This window comes from Phaenicophaeus curvirostris, chromosome 5, assembly GCF_032191515.1.
Source record: "Phaenicophaeus curvirostris isolate KB17595 chromosome 5, BPBGC_Pcur_1.0, whole genome shotgun sequence".
Classification (NCBI taxonomy): Eukaryota; Metazoa; Chordata; class Aves; order Cuculiformes; family Cuculidae; genus Phaenicophaeus; species Phaenicophaeus curvirostris.
The window spans coordinates 49624143-49650031 of NC_091396.1; positions in this window are offsets into that span (position 1 = coordinate 49624143).

Sequence of the window (25889 nt, forward strand, 5' to 3'; positions counted from 1 at the left end):
ACAGGCTATTGGGCACTGGTGACTGCCCATGGTTTTCAAACAAGTCACTGTCAAACATTACACTCAATTTCCAACTTCTTCATTCAAAGTATCATCTGTCAGGTAGCAATGATTTTACAGTATCTCAAAGTTTATTATGGGAATAGAAAGATGTTATTATGCTGGGCAAACTGTATAAATTCAATTTGCTTTGACATTAAAATGTTACAGCAAAAGTCCCTTTAAAAACATAAGCTTTACAGAAGTATGGCAAATAGATTTTAGCTCTTATCACAATCTTGTTACCTGATATCACAGGAAATGATGCATATATTAAAGAAGAGAAATAAATTGCTGCATTGTTTATATTGCAGGAAACGTGAGTTCATCAATACATTAAAAATTATTATTTTTATTATCCAAAGAGATTTTAAGGAAAAAAAGAAAAAACAGATTAAGTGACAGTGCTTTTTACCTTGGCATTTCCACCCAGACTATTCTATAACTGAACTCCCACATTCCTGATTAGTGATCAAAGATAAAATAATTACATAAAAATTGAAAAATCTGACTTTGTTTGTATATACTTTTCAAAAAAATAAAAATCAGTTGTTCTCTGCTTCTCCTATTTGTTTTGATGACTATTTCTATTTCTGATTATCTCAAACACATCTACATAAAAAGGATTTATGAAGAGAAAAGGTTTTGACTGAGTACTAATTGGAAAATCAAGAGAATTTATCTTGGTTTGTTTTCTTTTTCTCTAAATATAAAACAATTCTTGTAAAAATATTATAAATGTGAAATCTTTAACTTATTCAAATACAACTCAGATGAAACAATAATTTGAGATAGTGACAATAAATGTGACACCCAGTAAAAAGTAGAAAGAAACAAAAAACTTGGCTTGTATTCAATCAGGTAGATGCTGCTAAAGCAATGAGAATTTGTTATGGAGCAGAATAGGAGATTAGAGAGTTGTTTGCTTCCAGTTAAATTTATTTCATAATTTATTAGAAGGAATTGCTAAAATATCTGAAAGCTGCTAATGAAACCAAAATAATGTTACTGCTACAATATAAAGGGTAAAGAATAATATAAGGTCAAATTAGAATGTTTGAAGCTGAAAAGGTAAACCCAATAATAGTTTAAAGCTTTTCTCATGCATATAACCTTAAAGAAAAATCTCATTAAATGCAGCAACAAAGATACCACTTCCTGCAAACTTATTTTCAGATGTTATCTGTGCTTTAAAACATTCCTTTTAATGGCTGAATAAGCACAATTTCATTGTTTATTTAACTTGAACACCATGTCAAAATAGTTTCGTAATTGCTTCATATTTTTATGTGTAATGATGTTTTAACAAGGTTTTAGGCAGACACTCAAACACAGAAATTGTAAACCTTTGTCTGTCAAATTATATGTTGACTGGCTGGAAAGTAGCTTGGCAGAAAAGGACCTGGGGGTCCTGGTGGACACCAAGCTGAGAATGGGCCAGTCATGTTCCCCTGTGTCAGAGAAGGCTAAAAGTATCCTGAACTGTATTAGGAGGATAGTTGCCAGCAGGCTGAAGAATATGCTCTGTGTCCCTATGAGAAGCCACACTGGGAGTACTGAGTCTATTTCTCAGTAGAGGAAAGACATGGGTATATTGGACAGAGTGCAGTGAAGGACTGTGAAGATGATTAAAGACCTGGATCATATGATAAAATCTGAGAGAAGGCTCAGGGGGGTCTCATCAATGTATACAAATGCCTGAAGGGAAGGTGCAAAGAATAGGGAATTAAGCTCTTTTCAGTGCTGTCTAGTGAAAGGACCAGAGGCAAAGGACACAAACAACTACAGGAGATTCCCTCTGAACATCAGGAAGCAGTTTTTTACTGAGAGGGTGGTCAGACACTGGAAAGGGTTTCCCAGAGAGGTCAATATAATATTCAAAAGACGTCTGGATGTGCTCCCAAACAGCCTGATCTATGTGCCCTGCTTGAGCACGGGAGTGAGAAAATATCACTGCCAGTGGTCCCTTCCAATCCATCCAGTCTGTTATTCCATGGAATTTTAATAATTCCATTGTACAAAAGTGCAAGGAGTTTTGATTATTGATTTTGTACTGCTGGTAGAAAATGGAAAAAAAAATAAAGGGATTTAAAATGTATGACAATTATTAAATATAATTCAAAAGAAAAAGCTTAAAAGTTGCATCAAGATGTATTGCCTGATACGTATGAAAGTTAAATTTAAAACAGGGCTTTAAAAGGAACTCAATATGTTCCTAAGGCTCTATTTAGTTACTGAAACTATTATCATCAAGTCTAACTGGAACGAACACCATGTACAATTAAAGTGTTTCCAGTGACCTTCTAAATTTTCTGCCTTTGCAGACCACTGAGACTTTTAACAAGATTTCATGACTCTTGTTAAATTATATTCATTATGGAAAGCAGTTCAGTGTTAAACTATGATCAGTATTAAAAACATTAATCATTTTAGTACTATGAATAAATTTTACTATGTACTGATAAGATCATTTGGTAAAAAACAGCATTTTGTGGTGGCAATATATGGAATAAATTAAAAAGACATGATTACTTGATAAGACTTTAAATAGCTTGCTAAATTTATAAACTCAACTCAATTACTGTTGCATAATTCCCTTGCTTTTTTAAAGATATTTGAGCTCTTCATCTATTTTTCTTCTTTACTTAGAAATGTGTGTAAATTTGGTAATAGTCCAGATACAATTTTTTTGACTAAAATGAAGGAATATGTTGGAATTATTCAGATCTGAACAACTGCGATGAAATGATCACTCGTTTCACCTAATCTCTATTATAGACAATTTGATGGGTTCAAGATATAACTATCTTATATATTTTCAGAATCTTTTTACTCCTGTTTTAGAGATCAAGCATGTTTTGACATACTACAGTGAAATTTAAGGTAAGGTGAAGATGCATCCTGATTTTCTTCTTGGACTTCTGCGGAGCACAAAAATAATGCTACAGGCAGATCCTCAGTTTTCCTTTGAAGTTTCACAGAATAACGGAATCTTTTGGACTGGAGGGACTATGAAGGTCATCTAGTCCAAACCCTCTGCAGTGAGAAGTGACATCTTCAACTAGATTGAGTTCTTCAGGGCCCCATCCTGCCTGACCTCGAATGTTTCCAGGGATGGGTCATCCATCACCATTCTGGGCAACCTGTTCCAGTGCTTTGCCATCCTCAGTAAAAAAAAAATTCCTCCTAATATCTAGCCTAAACTTCTCCTCTTTCAGTTTAAAACAATTGCACCTTGTTAAATTGCTATAGGCTCTGCTAAAAACTTTTTCCCCATCTTTCTATAAGCTCCCTTTAAGTATAGAGAGGCCAAAATAAGGTCTCCTCAGAGTCTTCTCCAAGCTGAACAACCCCAACTCTTTCAGCCTCTCTTCACAGAGGAGGTGTTCCGGGCCTTTGATCCTTTTAATAGCCCTTCTCTGGACCCACTCCAACAGGCCAATGTCTGTCCTGCACTGAAGACTCCAAAGCCGGATGCAGTATTTCAGGTGTGGTCTCACCAGAGCAGAGTAGAGGGGTGGAATTGCCTTCCTCAGCTTGCTGGCAACAATTCTTTTGATGCAGCCCAGGATATGGTCAGCCTTCTGGGCTGTAAGTGCACGTTGCCAGCTCATGCACAGCTTCTTGTCTACCAGGACATCCTTCTCTGATCTCAATCTCTTCATCCTCCAGTCCGTATCAGTACTGAGGCTTGCCCTGATGCAGGTGCAGGACCTTGCTCTTGGTCTTGTTGAACCTCATCAGATTTTCACAAGCCCACTTCTCCAGCTTGTCCAGATCCCTCTGGATGGCATCCCATCCCTCAGGGGTGTCAACCTCATCATCCAGTTTGGTGTCATCCACAAACTTGCTGAGGGTGTATTCAATACCATCATCTATGACACTGATTATGATATTAAACAGCGCCCATCCTAGAACATAACCCTAAGGGACTCTGCTCATCACTGATCTCTGTTTGAACCTTGAACTGTGGACCACTACTCTCTGGATGTTACCATCCAACCAATTTCTTATCCACCAAGTAGTCTATCTATCAAATCCATATCTCTCCAATTTAGAGAAGGATGTTGTGGGAATCCATGTTAAAGGCCTCAGAGAAGTCCAGATAGATGTCATCTGTGGATCTTCCCTCGTCAACTGATGAGGTTACTCCCTCATAGAAGGCCACTAGGTTGGTCAGGCAGGACTTGCCATTGGTGAGGCCATGCTGACTGTCTTGAATCATCTCCCTCTCCTCCATGTGCCTCAGTATAGCTTCCAAGAGGATCTGTTCCATGATTTTCCCAGACAGAGAGAGAGAGAGAGACTGACAGGTCACCAGTTCCCAGTGTCCTCCTTTGTACCATTTTAAAAAATGGGTGTAATTTTATCCCTTTTCCAGTCACCAGGGACTTCACCTGGCTGCCATGCCTTTTCAAATGTCATGGGGAGTGGCTTGGCAACCACATCAGCAAGTTCCCTCAGAGTCGTCAGATGTGTCTTACATGGTTTCATGGACTTAGTGTACATCCAGGTTCTTCAGGTGGTCATGAACCTGATCCTTTCTTATAGCACAAGGGACTTTGTTCTCCCAGTCCACATCTTGCAGACCATCCCCTTGAGAGGTGTGAGAAGAGAGGTTGTGAGTGAAGACTGAGGCAAAACTTTCTTGAATACTTCAGCCTTCTCCTTATCTGTTGTTCCCAGCTTGGCAGTGTCACTCATCAGGGCAGGTACTCTCTCTTTCCTGCAACCACATCTCCATCCAGGACTTAGTGTTTCTTTCTGATTATTTATTTCTGCAGTTTCTAAGCATACCTCGTGTACAACCCCTTCATTTCAGTGATTTTAGTTGAAAACGGATCAAGTCTTCTCATTTATGTAGTGTAAGTACACAGGAGAGTCCAAATAAACAGCTCTCAGTAAACTATATGTTTATAGCTGTTTGGAGGACAACTCAAGCCAAGACCTCAATTGGTGAGTAATCTGATGTCTCCAAAAGAGCTTTAACCTGAGAAAGTGCTACAGTGATTTCATATATGAATTTGGTTATAGATTAGAATTTGTGTAGAAGCCTATTTTGGTTTCTCAGGGATATTTTCTGCAGAAGACATAAGTGTCTAGGTAGTCCAATTCCTGGTGTTTTAGTCAGATTGTATGACAAACTCCACCAAAACATTGTGAAATCTTCTTTTTCTTTTTTTTTTTTTTGACAGAGGAATTTGTAGCTGTTTATCTTGATCTGCCATGACAGAATGATAATGCACCTTTCACCACAGCACTACTCACCAAATCATCACCAGAGCTGGCTTAATATTACCTTCAGTAGGGTTAGAATCACAGATGACTAATTATTATGAGAAATTACGGTCCTTGTCATCCTTTAAGGATACTGAACACATGATAAGAGGTCAGTCACCCGAAAACATGTGATAGGTCACCATTTCCAGGCAGTAGTAGTGGTGGAACTCCTGGCCAGAATTTTATAAAAAGGTTTAATTACTACCCCATTGTAGTAATACAAATTCATACCTTCCCCTGCTCAAAATATGTCACTAACTATTAAATTATTATCATTTAATTTAATTATTAAATTATAACCACATAATTTATAAAGTCTGTATTTATTTGGGTGCAAAGCAGCCTGCCTTGTGCAGAGTCCAAGAAGTGCTAAAACAATAAAAGGGAAGTAAAAAGTTTTTAATAAACAGACAAGTTGATTTTGAATGTCAGCATTATTCTACCCCTGCACAGTTTTGTGAAGATGATATGATATCTGTGTAAGGACAAATTATGTTCACTTCAAGAGTCCTCCCCTGTTTGTTCTTCATTAGCATATTCACCATTTGGGACATATGAATGAATGGTTAATTGGACTGAAAGCTCCTCCTCAACAATTAGGAGCTGAAGCTTGTTCCAAATAGCATTCAGAAAGCAATTTCTCTGAGAATAACTTTAAGGTTTTAGATGTAATATAAGAGCTTAATGCCACAGGCTGCTAATGACTCCAGAAATGCCTCAAGAGAAAACAAACCCTATGTGAGCACAAAATACTCCTATGATACCTATGATAAGACCATATTGCTGATAAATAATTCATGAGACTGATCCTTTGGTGGATAGAAGCTGTGAGGCCAGATTGAGAAAAGATAAGGAATTGTGCCTGGAATCATCTTCGTTGATTACTTCTATACCTCTCCCTATTCCTTAACAGATCAATGGTGATAAGTAGTGAAAAGAATAACGCATTTTACAAATTAACACAAGCATTTATTAAATTTAATTTTTTTTTAATTTACTCATTTAATAACCTTTTTTGTCTCTGTAGGAATGATAGAGTGAACTTGAATCTTTTTCTTCTTTTCTCATAGACCACTTTTAGGAAACTCTAGGGAAAAATTAATCATTACTAGCTGTCTGATTTGCAGCTTTACCATTTGCTACATGATTATTTTTTTCCTGTTGCTGGTTGTTTGGCATTATATAAAGATAGATTAACTCAGCACACAGTGACATTAGTTGTCAGACCGGATAACAAGAGTCCTCCAACAGGAAAACAATTCACAAAGGAATTTCCTTTTTTTCTGTGAATGCAAGCATGAGTGTACATATTTTCATTTTTTTATATTTTTCTACCTTTTCATGCATAACATATGAAAGTTGGCCTTTCTATTTGTTTTACTTTGCCTTGGTCTTTAAAGCCTGTAAAGAAAAAAAGATATATTTAAATTGATTTGGTTTGGGAAGGGAGTCTGGGGCAGAAAGAGCAAACAAGGATGGAAAGATTTTCAGGCAAGTGCTTAGTATGACAGCAATATCTCTAGCACTAAAGATTTTTTTCTGTATTACATATTTCCTCTTATGAGGTAATCTTATTGTATATTACTGGAAAATTCTAGACATAAATTGTACCTCAAATGGAACTGAAAACTGACCTGAAAAATACAGTAGTTATCAGAAATACTTAATGACAAATATCTTCTTTTGACACTTTCTGTTCTCCCATTATTTATGAAATGATATGTACTTCACTTCAGCAATGGTAGAAGGGAATATTCCATCTGAGATTCTTTATGCATTTTCTAGTTAGAAGTTTGATTTCAACATAGGGGTGAAGAAACTCTCTTGAAAAAAGAAATGTCCAAAATAATATCTCAAGACATTTTTGGATCTGGCCACTCAGAAATGTAGTATAAGACGTGTGATGTCAAAACATATCTTCTATCCACTAGCAAAACGTATCTTCTATCTGTTTTTGTGCCAAAGCCTGAACCGAGAATTGCATCCTTTAATCATCATTGTTGATTATTTCTTTCACTGAGACTTCTATGCTAGCTCCTGATGAGTAGGTGATGAATGATAGTACAGAATTTCATGACAAACAATTTGAGAAAAATTGTTCACAGACTACCTGAATCAGTCTCAGCAGTACAATATTTCTCTTGTGTCACATTAGGCTGCATATATGTTACAAATGCTGCCCCCTGAAAAAGGTGTCTAGTCATTTCATTATTAGAGCACAGGACATGATATTTCAGGATTCATGTACAATCATTGGATTGCAGGACGATATGTAAGCTGTGTTTTTATGGGCACCAGAGACAATCTCTTTAGACTTCTGTACACCAGTTTATCTGACTTTTAGTTCTACCTTTTATTGCATTGATTCACAGAAATAATAATTTCATGGAATTGTATATATAAATGGTAGCTTCTGTAGAAAAAGTAGTCTTTTTCAGAATATGAGAACAATCTCTGCCTAAGAACAGAGGGATCCCAGGTTACAGATCTCCCAATGTGAATTTCCTAAAGTCTGACAGGATAAATCTGGGCCTCTGTGAGTGTATGCATATGTATACAAATATTTTTTTTTCATGGAGAGATGGGTAGATTTAAGCCATGATAGCGTTTGACAAGATTTTTTCATTCTAATGAAAGCTGCATTTGTAATCCTTAGAGTACTTGCGCATGAGTTGTCATCTGTAGATATCAGTGTGTCATATACATACTCACATACAGTCACTCCAAGATCTATTAGAGGCACATGTGTATGTATTTTGTGCTCTAAAAAAAACCCAATGTGAAAGTAATTTCAGAAAAAAAATGTAAGAATTTTTAGTGATTTCCCACTATCAGGAAAAAATAGCAGTTTTACAGTGTGAACTCCACTATCTTGGTAATCACTAAATGCTGAAAAAGACTAGCTTCTGAGAGAGGCAAATTGAACTGAAGCCCACTCACTCTCTAGTGGATCTGTTAATGTCACTACAAAACATAACATGCAAATATAAAATTAGATATACCTTTGATTAAAAGGAAAGGATGAAATGGAGCAGAGTACATATTGGACAGCCTAAAGGACTAGAGAAAAAACTATTCGTAATTTCTATGCTGCAAACTGAGAAAGATTGTTTTCTATAATTACCTAAGGACAGAAAAGGTATTTCCAGTATGCAAAATTAAGTTCTTTACGATAAAATAAATGTTTATGCTTTGCCTATCCCTGGAGATGAGTTGCTACACAAGCTCATTTTCATATTGTATGAGGAAAAAAAAATAGATCACATTTTTTTGTGACGTAAAGAAATGTATCTTTGCAGCTGGCATCTACCCAGAGGAGGGGAGGATAGCTACGTGGTAGGGCATTGACACCTTGGTTTTGCATAAGGAGTTAGATAAGTCAAGGATAATGGATATAAGGTTAAGCTGGAATTCTTCATGCTTTTTCCTGTTTCTTCTCTCCAAATTGTGAAATGATATAGGCCTTTGTCTCTTTTTTTTTATGTGGAGAACATTAGCTTCAAGCCTAGAGTTGATTTCTAAACACTAAAAAGAACACATGATCTTAACCGCTATTTCACACTGCAATTGAAACTAATACACAGAAAAAAGCTTTCACCAAATAATCTTGTCAGGATATCCTTTGCATATTTTGATTCTTTAAAATTTCGATGTGGAAATAACTTTGAAGTTACGATGATCTCCGTTTCAGTTTCTTATTTCATACAGTGTAGGCTAGGGGAAAAAAAATTCTTCTTTATGCTTTCACCAATGCCTAAGCTAAATGTTTATCTTGCAGTGTAACATCCCTGCAAGCTACAAACATGAAGATATGTCTGCATGAGAAAGAATGGGTGTATGGGGGAGAAGAGGGAAGATATAACACTGATCTACAATAGATTATCACATGTGAGTTACATCTCAGTGATGATCTTGGCAAGAAAAGTGAATCTTGCAGTCTTGAATACAGCGTGAGTAAAATGACACTCTTCCTGAGAAGTTTTTATCCAGATGTAGTATCTCTTATTTGACATCACTGAGTCACACTTGCTGTTGTTTCCCAGTGATGGTTTGCAAGAGCAAGGACATCCCTTTGCAACATAGTACACATTTGCTCCATGGTTAATTTGTTGTGATTCTAGCAATAAGAGCTTTTCTTTCCTTTGGGACATACAAAAATTGATTATCCAGAATTTCACTGAGAAAGCAAGCTCCCTTGGTAGTGAGAAACACATGTTCTTTGTCAGCTTGAGGGCCATTCGTTCATGTTGCATGAGTCTTTTGATGTAAACAGAAAAGCTACAGAACTTCTGTGGATCTCTGGGGTCTGGGCAGTTTGTCTGAAATGGAACTAGTTAGTCTGAACAATTCTAATCCCTTAGTATCCCTGATAAAGTGATTCCTGTGAGGTTCAAATAACAGTGGAGCAGAGCATTTGTTTTTACTTTATACATCAAGTTGTTTCACAGTGCCCGAGATGCCTCAGTGCCTCAGCCTTAGTAATACTATGGACTTGCTATTTACAGCTCCCTTTTGCTCAGGCCACTGAGACAGATTTTTCCCAGAGACTGTGTGGCTGTAATTTTTCTTTACCATTCTCATGCTGGTTTTCTCATATTGTTGGTCTCACGGCCTTACATCTGCAAATGCCAATGCGTTATAGATAGTTCTCATGGTCAGCACCCACCACTTGCATAATACTCATCCTTCTCTCCCCTTCTTTCCTCAACTGTTTAACATAACATACAGCAAGGTACACGATAGGAGTTAGTCAAGATGAAAGATACAGTTTTGTGTGTGCACCTTTATGTGTCCACACATTTGCATGAATTGACTATCATGAATGAAATTCTGAGTCTGAGTTACTGGAACTTTTGCAATTGTTTTTGGGAAGAACAATTCTTCATGCTGTTTTCTTCTTCAGATTTGCTTATAACTGTGAGAACAGACAGAATGCTTCAGGCATTTCTAGGTGTGTGCTCTAAAACATCAGTTATTCTGTACAGATGAAATCAGTCAGCCATTACAGGCTGAAATATAAGAGCAGGGCATAATTGTAAGGATGAGCCTTTCACTATTCCTGTTAGTTCACAGTTAAGCATAGTCTAGGGACTTCTGTAAATAATTCCTTTTTACCTTAAAGAAATTCTAAGGACAAATTCTGTTTTGGCCTGAATAATGCAAATGAGACAAGGCAGAGTAGGTAATCAGAGATTTTTCAGGACAGGTAACTGTTTTGTTGATCCTGTGACAAATTTCTTAGTCTCTTACAGCTTTGTGAAATATTATTTTTCGTTCACAGTGCAAAACTCTTACTCAACCAGTAGAAGAATACACCACTTAATCTGAAGAGTCATGACCTTTCTAATTAAATCAGGCTTTCAAAAAAAAACCCCAAACCCACACACTGTCTTTCTAATTAAGGTTTAAAGCTGCCAACACTTCAGTTTATCAAATGTATAAGACTTTCTTACTAGCAGATATTTTCAGATATACTGTAGAATTAATGAGAAAAAAATTCTTCACTTTGATTAGGAGGAAATTGAGATGTACAAGCTGATCTGAATCCTTTTGGTGTGAGTTAGATGTGTTTTGAGTTACTCTAGCAAGTTTTAGAGTGAAACTCAGATGTTGATGCATGGTTGTGTCTGCTGCTTGCTGAAATTTACCAATCTGGAAACGTATTTCTTTGAGTTCAGAAAAGTTACCTGCATGCATATCAGATTGCTGTTTAAGCAAAATGTACTGCAGTCAACTGAGAGGAGTTACTGTAATTTTTTTACTACTATTATTATTATTGTGTTTGCTGTAACATCTTATATAAGGTGACTGTCATTATTTTAAGTTTAGTAAGTATAGCTGATGGCCCTTTACTTGGAGTTTCAAAAGAGAAGAAATCTGCAGAAGAAATATGCTGTGCTAGCTAATTTCCAAAACCAGAAATCCCAAATAACAAATTATAATTTCACTGAAGCACTTAGAATAGGCAACATGGTCCATTTATTCTTCTATTTTCTGACCATAGCTGAGTAAAGATGCTTCAGAGGATTCTTAAGGAATCTTTTGCTGACAGTTAAAGGGGAATTTGAAGTTTTATTTTTTAGCCTATGGATTGCTGGGTATTATATGTCATTGAAACATATCCTATTTTTTCATGTTTTAGTGACTTCTTCACTTCATTGAATTTCAAAAGTAAATTTCACTGTTCAGCTATCCAATCAATTTTGTGTTTATTCTTGTTGTAAGTTTTCAGCTGAGTTACATTTTCCTGGTTCTTGCATGATCCTTCACATCCTCCATGATGATCTCTCCCATCTCCTGACATTTTCCTTTCAGTTATTACTATTCAGAACCACAGAAATTAATTCAAAGAGAATTTAAATAGCAATGTGTGTGAAAAGGGAGAAATTCAAATCAATGTATCCTTCGGATTTGATTTCCAAAATTCTGTCATGTAGGTAACTCATCACCATATGTAACAGCAATGAAACAGGTATAAAAAAAAATAGTGGCTCATGAAATGCAGGATGGATTCAAAGATACTTGTAGTCTTGATGAGAATCCTGCAAAACAGTGGGAATATACAGAAATTCCTATGCCCGCCACCTTTCCAGGAAATATTTTAAAAGAACAAAAACAATCTTTGCATAAAATTAGTCTAGAATTACTTCCATTGCACTCTCTGTTAATTAAAAGAAAAACATGACCCAGCTCAAATTTCATTACTATACAATTCCACATTTAGTAGTAATACATTTTCTCCATGTTCCAGTCCATGTAATATCCAGCTATCATAAAGTTTCAGTTTAGTAGTACTATATCTCTTTGAGTAGCTTTACAAATGTTCTAAACAGTTTTCAATCCCCTCTTCTTTATTAAGCAAAAGTTTAAAGGTTTTTTTTTTTTTCTGACAAACCTTGATGCCAACATTTGAAGTGTCAGCCTTTGAAGATGGGGAATTAAATGACCAGGGAATTAGGACATGACTCAGTAGGAATAGACTGGAACCAGTATTTCTCATGAGAATGTTTTCCTGCTGGCATATATCTAACCTTGCTTTAGAGGTACAGATGTCAAAATGGCTGTTAATTGGAGCATGCAAATTTATCTTTAAATAAGGATAACAAATCTCACACTTGGATAAATAGTAGTCCAGAAAGGATGCAAGTGATAGAAGAAATTTAAGATGCATATATTTTCACAGAAACTGATGAGAGTTCCATATGGTTAAAACTATTAATGTATTGACATTCCTAGCTAGACTGGGACTTCATTACTCTTACAGAATTATTTTTGCCTAATTAGCCTGGAGATCAAAAACTATATTCCTTTTTTTAGAATAAGATCTGCAAATTTTTGCTCCTGAGGATATTCTTTACTATATTCAGTGTCATTACTTATATATGGGTGAAAATACACCAACAGCTCAAACCGTGATCATGGGATACCAGAGACGTTTTCTCCTGAGTGTGTGTGTGTGTCTATGTGTGTATATACATAAAGCAGCCAGAGTATATTTCTGTGTGTGCATTAAATAGATCAGAACCATACCCTGAAGCAAATAGCATTTATTAATAGAAATCACTAAGATTATGTAATTAAATCCTTTTCTGCAGTTATCTGTGAGCATACAAAAATCCTCTCTAAGGACCAATGATACTTCACAGACTCACCACTGAAGACTGTTGAAGAAGGCAAAGATCCATAACACCCCATCATAAGTACCCTGATTTGGTGTATGCAACAAATGTATTGTTTCAGAATGACTTACACAGTGTAAAGTGTACTCAGGAATTCTTTTGTTATATTTCTTAATAATTTAAACATAAGTTGTCTGGCACAAAATTATTGGTTCCTGGTGTTATTTAATACCTAAGCTTGCCAGTGCTTCCAAATGCTATTTATGCCAATGATACTTTCCTACTCATTAATGGATCTGTGTTGGAATATACATATAAAGGCTTGTACTTTATTTTTTTTAAAAGAAAAATTTATTAATCATAGTGATTCTTAATAGATAAATAAATTTGAGAGACAATAAACTACAGTTAGATACTGCAAAGTGACTTCTCACAGTGCATTCTAATATTTTGATATATTTCTAGAGGATTTTGTAAACACTGTTTGACTATCAGTTAAAAATTCTATTCCTACTGTTTGAATTTAACAATAAGGCTTAAAAAAACCCCTAAAGTTTAAGTTTCTGGTTTACATGACGTTATAAAATGCATATGGAATATTACTGGATTTATATCATATAAGAACTTTGATGTAAGGGATGTTCAAAAACACAGTACGTATTGTATAGAATTTCTTATTTGCATTTTTATATGGACTGTATTTCTAAGAAACCTGCTGTTTGCAGGACAGCAAATTTTTTCTGTTGCATAAAATTTCTTACGTGGTTGCCATGTCTGACTTGCTTTCACTCAGCTGTCAACTCAAAGTATAAACAGTGATTAATCATTATATAAGGAAGAATCCAAGCAACTGAAATTCAAGGTAGGCTCCCTTTATCCTTTCAGAGCATTACTAGCTTTACTTTTCCAATCAATTTTTAGGCAGGACCATCTTTGAAGTCTCTTCCTTTATTCTGCTAAGACTATTTCCTTCACATAATCTTATAGATGCTAGCATTCATCTGTGACAAGGCTGAATAAAGACTGTAAGGTAAAGTTATTAGTTGGCAGAGTGTGAAAAATCACAAGGCTGAATGACATATCTAAATGAATTTTCACTGGTAATTAATTCTTCAGTAGCTGATGAAAACAGGGTGACTTAATATATAGGAACTTCTTGTACTGGAGATAGAACTGACAAAGTTTTAAAAATATTTTCACTTTTAAAAATACTTCTCCTAATTCTGCTTCATTTTCAGCTTGATGCCCACCAGGCTTCTCAGGTCCTTTTCTGCCAAGCTTCTTTCCAGCTGGTAAGCCCTCAATATGTACTGGTGCATTCGGTCAGTGCTCTGTTGATGTAGGATTTGGCACTCTCTTTTGCTGAGCTTCATGAGGTTCCCATAAACATATCTCCAGCCGGTTGAAGTCCTTCTGGATGTTTGCACAACATGTTGTTCTTTCAGTCAGTCAACCCACATTTGTATCATCGGAAAGTAATTTAAATTTTCTCTGTGGAAGTACTGGATGGCTGCTTTAAGGTCTCCCAGAGCCTTCTCTGAGCCGAACATCCTCGTATGGGAGCTGCTTCCGACTCTGACCATCTTCTGGACTCATTCAAACAGATCCATGTCCTTCCTGTGCTGAAGATTCCAGAACAGGATGCAGTATTCCACATGAGCTCTCACAAGAGCGAAGTAGAGGGGCAGAATTACCTGCCTCGACCTGTGAAGTCCCGGATATGGTTGGTTTTTTGGGCTGCAAACATTGCTAGTTCATGGTGAGCTTCTCATCCACAGCACCCCTAAGTCCTACTCTTCAGGGCTACTCTTAATCCCTTCTCCATACAGCCTGTAACTGTGATTTAGGTTGTCCTGTTCTAGCACAAGATTTTGCAATTGACATTATTGAACCTCATAAGGTTAGCCCAGGTCCACCTCTCAAGCCTGTCAAGTTCCCTCTGGATGGCATCCCTTCCCTCCAGCATTTCGAGCACACCACACAGCTTATTGTCATCAAGAGACTTTCTGAGGGTGTACTCAATCCCACTGTCCGTGTTGGCAATAAAGATGCTAAACAACACCAGTTCCAGTACCAGCCTCTGCAGAACACCACTCACCACTGGTATCCAATTGGACATTGAGCCACTGACCACAAATCTTTGAGTGTGACCATACAGCCAGTTTTGAACTACTTGTTGCCTCTGTTGATTATGTTGAAAGCCAAATGACCAACTACTTGGTAACAGATGTTGAACTTCTTTACAGCTCAACAAAATTAAGATAAATTTGGGATTCTTCCTTTATTGCTTTTTATATAGAATTAACTTTCCCTGTGCATTCACTATGACTAGTCATTTTTTTCTAGTAGAGTTTTCTATTCCAGAAGCCTTAGACTACTAAATAGTCTTTCAAAAGCCTTTCATGCACTAAAGTCAAAGGTAAATCCTACAAGCTGTGAATTAGGTTCTTTCTTTTCAACTGTCTCCAGATTTCACCTGAGGGCTTTCAAACTTTCTGCTTGTTCACACTCCCATAACCATTCACTTTCCTACTGCTTCCTTTACCACACTGGTTTTGTAGGCTCTGTTGGCTCATGAAATGCTACCCAAATAAAAATCCATTGCAGATATCTTTCACAAAAGCAAGGTATCACCAGATCTTTACTTCTACTTAGGTATTTGAGTAAAGAAACACTGATATGCAGACTAGAAAGGAACAATGGATTGAAAAAAATAGATTTCTTAAAATGTTCGGTACAGATTCACCTTAAAAGGGTTCAGTCTCGTTTACCTTTGTCTCAATTCAAATGCAGGATTTCCAAAAGCCAGACAGCTGAATATTAGCAGTAGAGTCCTATAAGCCTTTTACTGTTAATTTAAAAAGAATGCTACAGAAAAAAAAAATTAAAAGTATTCTTATGCTCATAATTATTTCAACATAGTGAAAATGTGACATTTTATTATAAATTATCTGGATAGGTAAACCAAATCACAATCTGATTAAATGGAGGGCATATTTTAAAATTTCTCAAGCTATTTCCATTGCATAACTTCTAATATTTGTGAAATTGTATTTCTGTTGAAAGTAAATTGCCTGTAAATTTAAAAGGAGTGATATATTACAGCTTTTTTTTAAGAAGAAAATAATGAAAGTGTAATAAATAAGATAAATTAAATAACTCAAAACAAGTAAATCCTGTAATGTTCACAATATTCTTCAGTAGAAAATGTTGGGATTTCTTTTCCTGTTTCTACTCCAATTTGAAAAGAAAGTAATTTACTGTTCTGACATCTCTCACCCCAGTGAAATGAAACCGACATATAATTTTCTACTTTTTGTGTTCCTCGTTTGCTCAGTGCTATTACAACTATGTCTCCAGTAATGCATGAGTTTTAAGCTGTTGATTTTTAAAAAATACTTTTTATTAATATCCAATTTATATTTTTATAATACATTATTTTACTACTCATTTTCTCACTTTCTCTTTTTTTCCTTTTGCAGCTCGTAAACATAGGTATAAAATATCGTGCATTCTCTACTTCATTTAGTATGAATACAGCTCTGAAGAAAAATTACACAAGAGCAGTAGCTGCTGATCTCAGAGAGAGGTGTCAAACCCTGAAGTACTAACCAAGAGATTTGAATTTATGCCTTTTATATTATTATGAATTTATTTCCATCTTTGGAACAATGCTGTCATCCTTTTTCTAAAACCATTTCACATGTACACAGACTTTAATGCCAGAAGGAATGGCTATAACTATGCAGTTTCACCGGCTGTGCAACATACTACACTGAATTTTAGAAATTTGTGACACGTATTATAAAAATGATTCCTCATTATCTTGTGTACTCAAAAGCTAAAGTGGACTGGAGCTTTAATGCCTCCTTTTTGTTTACTTGATAGTCACTTTTAAGATAAATATTGCCATAGCTTTAAAGTATGGTAAATTCTCCTCACAAGAAGAGCTAGGGGTTAATGACTGTATTAAGAAGAAAAAAATCAACATGTTACTGACCTGGAAAATATGAAATGCTAAATAAGACGTTAGAGGCTTGGGAATTATAAACAATAAACTATAATGGCTTTAGCTTCCTAATGGTTTAATAATAGGCTACTTCAGACTAATGCGGTTTAATTTCCCATTTTTTGCTTTGATTATATCAAGCACTTTCAGGTCATGTATGTTCCAACAGTCACTTTACAGTGGTGGCATATCATTTTGTAGCCAAAGATTATGTGGAGCCTGTTAGATGTCAAATAAAAACAGCAGATAAAAGCTGCTGTGGCTTAATACCTCCCTACTATGTGCATTTCTGAAAGCTCATATCAGATTCAGATATTGCTTACAAGCTATCGCAGAGTTCATTTATCATTGGATGGAAAACATTTATAAATGGAATTGAACCAAATATTCTCACAAACCCTAATCATTACGGGTGATTAATTTTCTATTCTAGACTCCATTAAGTGCCTTTACAGATATTCTTTCAACAGACTGAGATCTCTAATTCATTTTCCCCCTCCTCTTCACATCCTAACAGTGCAGGGTCGTGCTGGGATACTCATTAGTTTTATGCTAGCAGTTCTGCCAGGCAGCCTCAGAGGTATCAGCATCACCTCAGAAATCATTAATGTAACTCGCGCTACAATCTAAAACTGGCAAACGTAGAATAATCACTTAGGGGCTGAAACATGTTCTTCCATGAATGAGCATTTTGGAGGAAAAATATAAAAATGCACACATTCCAGTCATCCTCTGGAGTAAAAAAGAGGTTTTAATAAATCAGATCTGAAGCCACTTTCTTGAATATATCCTTGCCATGTCTGAGAAATAGCATCAAATTTTCAGACCCGTGATTTATTTTTTCCTGACAAAGTCCAGAAATATTGAATTGCATGTGACAGCAAAAATGCTGAATCAGGTTCATAATCTGATATTATATTGGCTGAGCCTGATTATGTTATTTGCATACTTGTCACAATATGTTTTACTTAAGATGCTTGTTGCATCCCTTACCAGGACTACTAATGAGCAAATTTTTTACAAGAACAACATTCAAGAACTGCATAGTTGTATGCATGAAGATTCATTTGAAATAAAAAGCAAAGTTTTGGGTTATTTTGAATCATTAAGTACTGACCCTGACTGGATCAGTGAGCCATTTAGGGGAAGCTCAGAACAATCAAGAAAGAGAATTTGGGAACAAAAAGGAGATATCTTGCATGACTTACTGACTTCAGACTCCTCCTTCTCTTTCTGACTAACAGAAGCATCTATGTTTTTTCCTTACCCTCTTAAACAACTTTCTGATTTTCACCTCTTCTCCTTGTAGCTCCAACTCCATAATATTAATTTAAAATAAATATTCCCTTTCTCAGTTTGACAAAGAGAGATAAGAATGCAGCTACCCACTGGTCCATACTGTCTTTTGACTATAACATGGTCACATATGTATCAGTCATCATATAAACCAAAAAAGATTCCTTGAGATAAAGGAGCAGCTTGTTCTCATTACCACCACATCCAACACTGGATTCACTGATAAACTGTCTATGTGTAATGGTCAGGCTTAGTCTTTTTATCTCATTGAAATAGAGATGAGTAAATCAAGAGCTTTTGAGTTAAAAATTCCAAAGGAAACATTATATTCTGCTGATTACAGAAGTCCATATATATATTTTTATGAAGGCTACTGAAATCAAGAGCGGGAATAAACAACTAAATGCAAACCAGCCGACAGAAGAAGATTAGCTGTCAGGGACTCAGGGACTTCAGGTCAGCATTAATCTTATCTGTTTCCATCGTGGACTAAGCTTCTATTTTAATCAAGAGAATTCAGTGGGGTTTACATTGTCGTTTATATTATCCTAAGGTAGATTTGTAGACTGGCAAATCTGGGAAGATGAATTGCATCCCTAAATATCACTGATGATACTGACTAGAAATCAAGTGATCATGAGAATATGATACATTGATCAGATTAGATTCCTAGGGCTTGATTCAGTTGTGTGCAGCTTGGTGTCCAGTACTGCTTGAGATCATTCAACCTATCGATGATATATTTTGGAGATTTCTGGACAGGACAGTTTCAGGAGCTATGGAATAGTTGGCCAGCAGTGTGCCCAGGTGGCCAAGAAGGCCAATGGCATCTTGGCTTGTAGCAGAAACGGTGTGACCAGCAGGTCCAGGGAGGTTATTCTCCCTCTGGACTCGGCACTGGTGTGACCGCTCCTTGAATCCTGTGTTCAGTTCTGGGCCCATCACCACAAGAAGGATGTTGAGGCTCTGGAGTGAGTTCAGAGAAAAGCAACAAAGCCAATGAAGGGGCTGGAGAACAAGTCTTACTAGGACCAGTTGAGGGAACTGGGGTTGTTTAGCCTTGAGAAGAGGAGGCTGAGGGGAAACCTTATTGCTCTCTACAACTACCTGAAAGGAGGTTGTGGAGAGGAGGGAGCTGGCCTCTTCTCCCAAGTGACAGGGGACAGGACAAGAAGGAATGGCCTCAAGCTCTGCCAGGGGAGGTTCAGGCTTGACATCAGAAAAAGAATTTTCACAGAAAGGGTCATTGGGCGCTGGAACAGGCTGCCTAGGGAGGTGATTGAGTCACCTTCCCTGGAGGTGTTTAAAAGACGGGTGGATGAGATGCTGAGGGGCATGATTTAGTGATTGATAGGAATGGTTGGACTCAATGATCCTGTGGGTCTTTTCCAACCTAGTGATTCTGTGATTCTGCGACAGTTACACCCCTTTAAGATGGCAAATAGAGGTTAAGTAGGTTACCCAACATCTTCTCAAATGTCAGTGGACACTCACATAAGGCAAAAAAAATCAAATCAATCTTTCTAATATTAGGCAAGCTTACTTATAGCCCATGACTATACTAGTTTTAGTTCTCCTAGGTCATGATACTTCCTCTGTGCCTCAGTTCTCCATCTGTAAGCTGGATTATGGAAACTACCTTATGAAGAAAGAGAAACACTAAAAACCATCAAGCAGACAAATGCTGTGCTGGAGTCAGGAATACACAAAGATAAACTGTTCTGGAATACACAAAGATAGCAAAAGACAGTGTATGATAACAAAATTCTAAGTGATGAGCTGAATAACACGACATATAGAGGATTAATGGCAGGTTCTAAACCAGCTGTTTTGTTTATCTGAACACACAGCCTTATTTCCTGAAAGCTAGAAAAATTTATCCCACTTCTTTTCAAGGTTCGGATTGTCTCTTTCATTGTTTTTAATGGCACTACTTGTAGAGTAAGACACTACAAAGCAGTAAGTGTGGCAGAACTCTGGCTGATAAGAAGAGACTCATTATGAAAGTTGGTTTTTTACTCAGAGTCGATCTCAAAGCTTGCTGTAAAATGTGGGAATACTAATCAAAATACCAAGTTCTTGAAAAAAAAAAATCCTTTACTGCTCAGTTCCTCAGTTCCCACGAGAGATACACAAGTGTCACTGCTGAATCAAAAGCTGGCAATACCAAGGCTCAGGTAAAGTTTAAAAGTGCACCATCATACATTTTCTGAATCTTTTTTGTAGACCCATAAAAATACCATCAGAAAATTGTTCTGTTTGTCTGCAGTTTGAAAATACAGTCATTTTACCTAAGATACACAAGAAAACAGCTGGTTAAATTCTGTCGAGACAGATAAAAAGACAACACATAAAGAAGAGAGAAAAAAAAAGACTGTGACAAATTGATTTTTTTCTCCAATTATATCTCTTTAGAAATTATATCTCGCACAAAGGGTTCAAACATATTTTCTAATGCAGGTAGCTATTGTCTGGTAACTCTTAGCTTTCATTTCTGTTTTCATTAGATGTCTCTGATACAAAGCTGGAATACAAAAATGTTTACAAAGGTGATGCTGTCAATGGCATTTTAAGATTTTTGTGGCTTTCTCTTTCGTAATGCAAATACGATAACTATGTTATGAAGTGTTCTCTGAGAGAACTTTAAGAAGAAAAGCGATATGGTTCCCAGAAAAATATGGCATCTTATTAATCTACATTGTTAATATTCTAAGAAGTAGAGTATTCCAGGTAGTAAATGCCTGCAGCATGCTGAGAAAAGAAAGGGATAAATTTTCAGGTAACATGTGCTTTATCTTCTTGTCTCACAATATTTTTTTTGAGTGAGCTACACCAAATCATCTGCATAGCCTCCACCTCAGCCCGAAAAGTAGTGGAGAGGCATTTGGATAATGGTGCCAAAGAGAGGGTTCTTATTGGCTTTTATATGCCACAGTGGATTTCAGAGTGCATCCACAAACATACCCACATTTTTATTTTCTGCGTCAAACTCCTCTATCAGCACTGTTAATGGAAAGAAGATTTAGTATATTAAAATGCAAATTAAATGAATTTTGGCAGAGAATTCCTGCACTACTCCTGTCATTACAGTAACGATTAGCTTATGAGCTGGAATAACAATTTACTAAAAATAAATAATATTTAGATAGAGGACTTTAGTCTGCCATGTCATATTCCACTTCAAGTGTAAGTATAACTAAATTGTGACTTCAGTTGCACTTGGATGAGTTAGAAGCAGAACCCAGAGAGTGATTTTGAAAATAATGACTATGTTCTTTATGAAGTAGCTGTACAGTATAAGTACAGAAGTCTGTCTAAAGCAGGATATAACAGATAAAAACACTATGACAATTAGCAGTAACTATGAGGAGTGCTAAGGGGCAATTTTCTGTTCCTAAGTAGGACACACAGCATGTTTCACTTGAATTAACAAGTAGAAGAAGCCTAAAATGGTTTCAGCTGTTTGAACAAGCTTTTCAGTAGTTGCAATATGGCTTCCATTTGATTGAGAATAAGGAGGTAAATAAAACTTTTTGACTCTGCAGAGGTGGATTGGGAAAAATCATTAACCTTTTTCCTCAATTCTAGCTGAGTCAGATGGGAGATTCTGAAAACAGGATATCTAGGGTATTTTGACACTTTAATTGAGGTCTCCTCCAGATTTTCTGTGGACCAAGGGTTATTTGATTTAAACTGTTCTGTCTGACAGTACTTTTTTTTCCAAAACTGAGATAACACTTCTCTCAGAATTACAGGGATAATTGTATCATTCTCCTTCCTCTGGTCCTTACTCAAAAATGCATTTACCTCTCCCAGAGAAAAATGACATGATTTCCTCACTTTTAGAATAAGCTCTTGGCCACTGTACTCTCTATATCATTATTGCTTACCAACAAAAGCAGTTTTTTGTGGCAGTTCTACCCTCAAGTAGCCTGTGACCAGAGGCGAATCAATTGCCAAGACAACTTTCTTAAATCAAAACATTGTTTCATTTTTCATCTAGTGAGATATCCCTGCTCATGACGGGGAAGTTGGAACTAGACGATCTTTAAGGTCGCTTCCAATCCAAACTATTCTATGAGTCTGTGAAATAAAAGAACATGGAGTTAATTGTATTTAAAAATCCAAATAATCCGCTCATACCAATAACAACAGTAACCTACCATCCCTTAGACATATACCAGGCAGGCATGGCAGTTTCTGATATCATTTTTTTTTTTAATTCAATTGGTTGAATATCTATGACTTAGCCCCTTTTCTAAGTTCTACAGATCTTTAGCTCTGCTGATTCCCTAATGCTTGATCTTGAATGGGGAATGAAACTTCAGGTGGCTGAAGGCAAAAAGCAAAGCCATTGTGGTAATACTTCAGCCATCATCTCATTACAGTCCAAAAACATTCACAAATATGGACACATGGAAAGTTCAGGAGTGGAGCCAAATAAAGAAAAATCCCCTAATGGAAAAGTCACCTGTCAGAACAGTTCTACCAAGGAATGTCCAGAGTATGAGGCTTGATGATGTTGTTGTCCACAAGCTACAAGTATGAACAGAATCTATGAGCCAGAGTTGAGGAAACCAGTGAGGATATAGAGTCAGTAGTTGGACAAGAAAATGAAACACACCTAAATCCAGGAAAATGAAAAAAAACACCAAAACCAAAACAGTTTAAAAGTGAAAAGACCAGTATCCCTTTGAGACCCAGCGGCAAGCTTTCCCTTAAGCAGCAGAAGCAGGTTTGTAGGCAGTGCCAGCTGGCTTGACAAATGCATTTTTCTTCACAGTGTAGGCTACTGGAAAAACCTGCCCAGACGGAAGAGGAAAGAGGCTCAGACTTGACTTTAAAAGTCTCCAAGATTGCAGCCCCTTTTGTTAAATCTGGATATGTCATAAAGCATATGGGAACATTACCAAGGACTTAAGAATTGGATTCCACCCCTCATCAGTAACAGGAAAACATTGCTATAAGAATTCAGGGGGGTTTTTTAACCTAAAACATACTATACAAGCAAAGAAAGACTGAAACTATTTCATGGATTACCACTGACTATGCAACTGTTATGTGTTCGAGAAGGCAGTAGGAGAAAGAGCTACTAATTCGTTTACAGAATATAGCTTATCATCTGACACAGCCCAGACATTTAGATCATAGTAGTGACTCCAGTTTTAGAGAGATGTGAATATTTAAAAGAGTAAGATATTTGTGCTGCATGAAAGGGCAAAGAGTACAAGAAGTGTTTGAGTAAAATCTGTATCCACAACAGTGTACAGAGATTTGGAAAAGATCAGCAAGATAGGTGTTCCTGTATAAGTAAAGACCATATACATTTAAGAGTGATCCATAGGATGAATTGCACTACACCTTTCTGAGCATTTCACACAGATTCTGATGACAAAACTCTCCCTTCTAACTTCCTTTCACATTAAAAATCTCTGAGCGGCATCAGGCAGATTTTCTGTGAAAGATCAACTTGCCATAGAAACATTTCTTTCTTTCCTGGCAGGAATCCAGCTGTCTCTGGGCTAGAATTTGGGATTTCCATGCAATTAGAGCTTTCAGCTATCCATGAGACTCATGAGGTTTAATAATAATAGATTATTATTCTTTTTGAAAGCTATCTATTTCACTTGAACTGTCTCAGGATTTTACAAATTTTTTAATGTACTGGTTGCTGTTTTGTTGATACCTAAGAATAATCAAAATAGCTAACACAGGGACCTCATCTATGGGGAATACGGTCTCCATGCATCTATCCTATTTCTCACTTGAAATTAGGCCCAACAATTTTCAAAAACTTCTGTGTGTGAATCCCTTCTGAACCTGCCATTGAGCAATCACAGGCTCAGAAGCAACCCAAGAAGTTAATCCTTTTGCACATTATTGCTTTTCTTTTTTTTTTTTCCCCTTATTTATTTCTGGTGCTCATCTAGATGTTTGTTGTGGAAGACCTTCTCTTGCAACAGTTTGAGAACACAGTAGTGACCATAACTATTTATGTGTAGAAATCTCATGTACCATTTTACCTGGCAAACCTGTGCACATACAAAAGAGATTGTTCTCAGAAAGACAAGAATTTTCCTTCCGTTACCATGCTTTGAGAGCCCAGTGCATAGTATTGAAGGGCTTATACTCACAACACAGGAGGGAGTAAGGGTGGAAGGTAGTAAGGGGACAAAATTTTTTCTTCATCTTGGTCCCACAGTGTAATCAAATGTGAGAATTCTGGATTAATACCAGATGGAAGATTGGAAGGGGATAAGTTTGAGAAGAGAAAAAACAACCTCCCCTGGCTCCTTCAGCTTGACTTCATGTACCCTGTTCACAAATGGAGTAGCAACAAGAAGTTTAACTTGGCCTGAGGATCTGATCATTAGGACCTGAAAAATTAATAGCATATTCATATAAAGACAAAAAATTTAATTCCTTAGCTGTTTGATGCAGTCACAAAGTCTCATTGTTTTTTCTCTCCTTTCTCAAAAACATCTCACCTGTTTTCGTTTAAATAACTGGAACTGATGAAAACCAGGAGAAAAATAAGCAGCATGAAAATAAAGGACCTACTCTTCTGATTTAAGTGAAAAGAGTAATCTAACAAAGACATGATCAATAAGTCTTCAATGAGCAGAAAGTGTATAGGGAATAGAAATATTTTGCAAAGGCTGAATACAAGGAACACATTTTGATAATCAGGATCAGATAAGTCTGCTGCAGGTGTAGTTAATTATTTAATGACAGGTTAATGAGCTTTACAATGTGTACTGTAAGTCTATATACCAATGGACAAGAAAACTGCCACAGATCCCATCTTAGATCAACAGAGGATAAAACATTTTCATATCTTTGACCCCGTTTAAAATTTCACAGGGGAAGAAAAAAAAAAAAAGAGAGAGAAGAAACAAATAAGGAAACAGTCCCCGATTTGGAGCTTTTGAACAGTGACAAAGTTAGTAGAAACTGACTTTCCCTACAAGGAAAGATGAAAACACAGCTCTGAGCTATGGAGGCTCATTTATACCATGAGTTTCCAAGTCTTATACTGAATTTTGCTTTCATCTGCTTTGCATTTGAAAATCCTATCTGGGCAGATCTAGAAAGAATTGTTAAACATATTAAATGTTACATCTGTTTAAGTAATATGAACATAATTGTCTGATTGTACTTTGCAAAAATGATATTTAAAGAAGATCTTTATTTAGTATACTATATGGTCTCTTATTATACCTGCTAAAGCTAATAACATTCTTGAGACTAGATGAAAAACAGAACACTAATCAAAATGGTCAAGAAATAAAGGTAATAATTAAACCAGTACAGCCTTTTCTAACAAAGTACTAATATTCTCTAAAGTGTGCATATTTAAACTAATGTGGCAAATCTTTAGGTATTTCAGTCATCCAAAGTACCAACCAAGCTTTATTTTGCATATGCACAAAATACAGCTTAAATAAGAAGGCTATAAACACCATTTCTTTTTAATGTCATTCACTTGGACTGGCAAAAGTAGATAAACATATATCCAAGTGATTCACACAACCTGTAATTAGCTGCAAATCAGTCATGCACACATGATTCAGGGAGAAGCAATGTCTGTAGAAGCTGCAAGACCAGGAGTTATGAGTGACTTAATTGCTAACACCTTCAGAAAA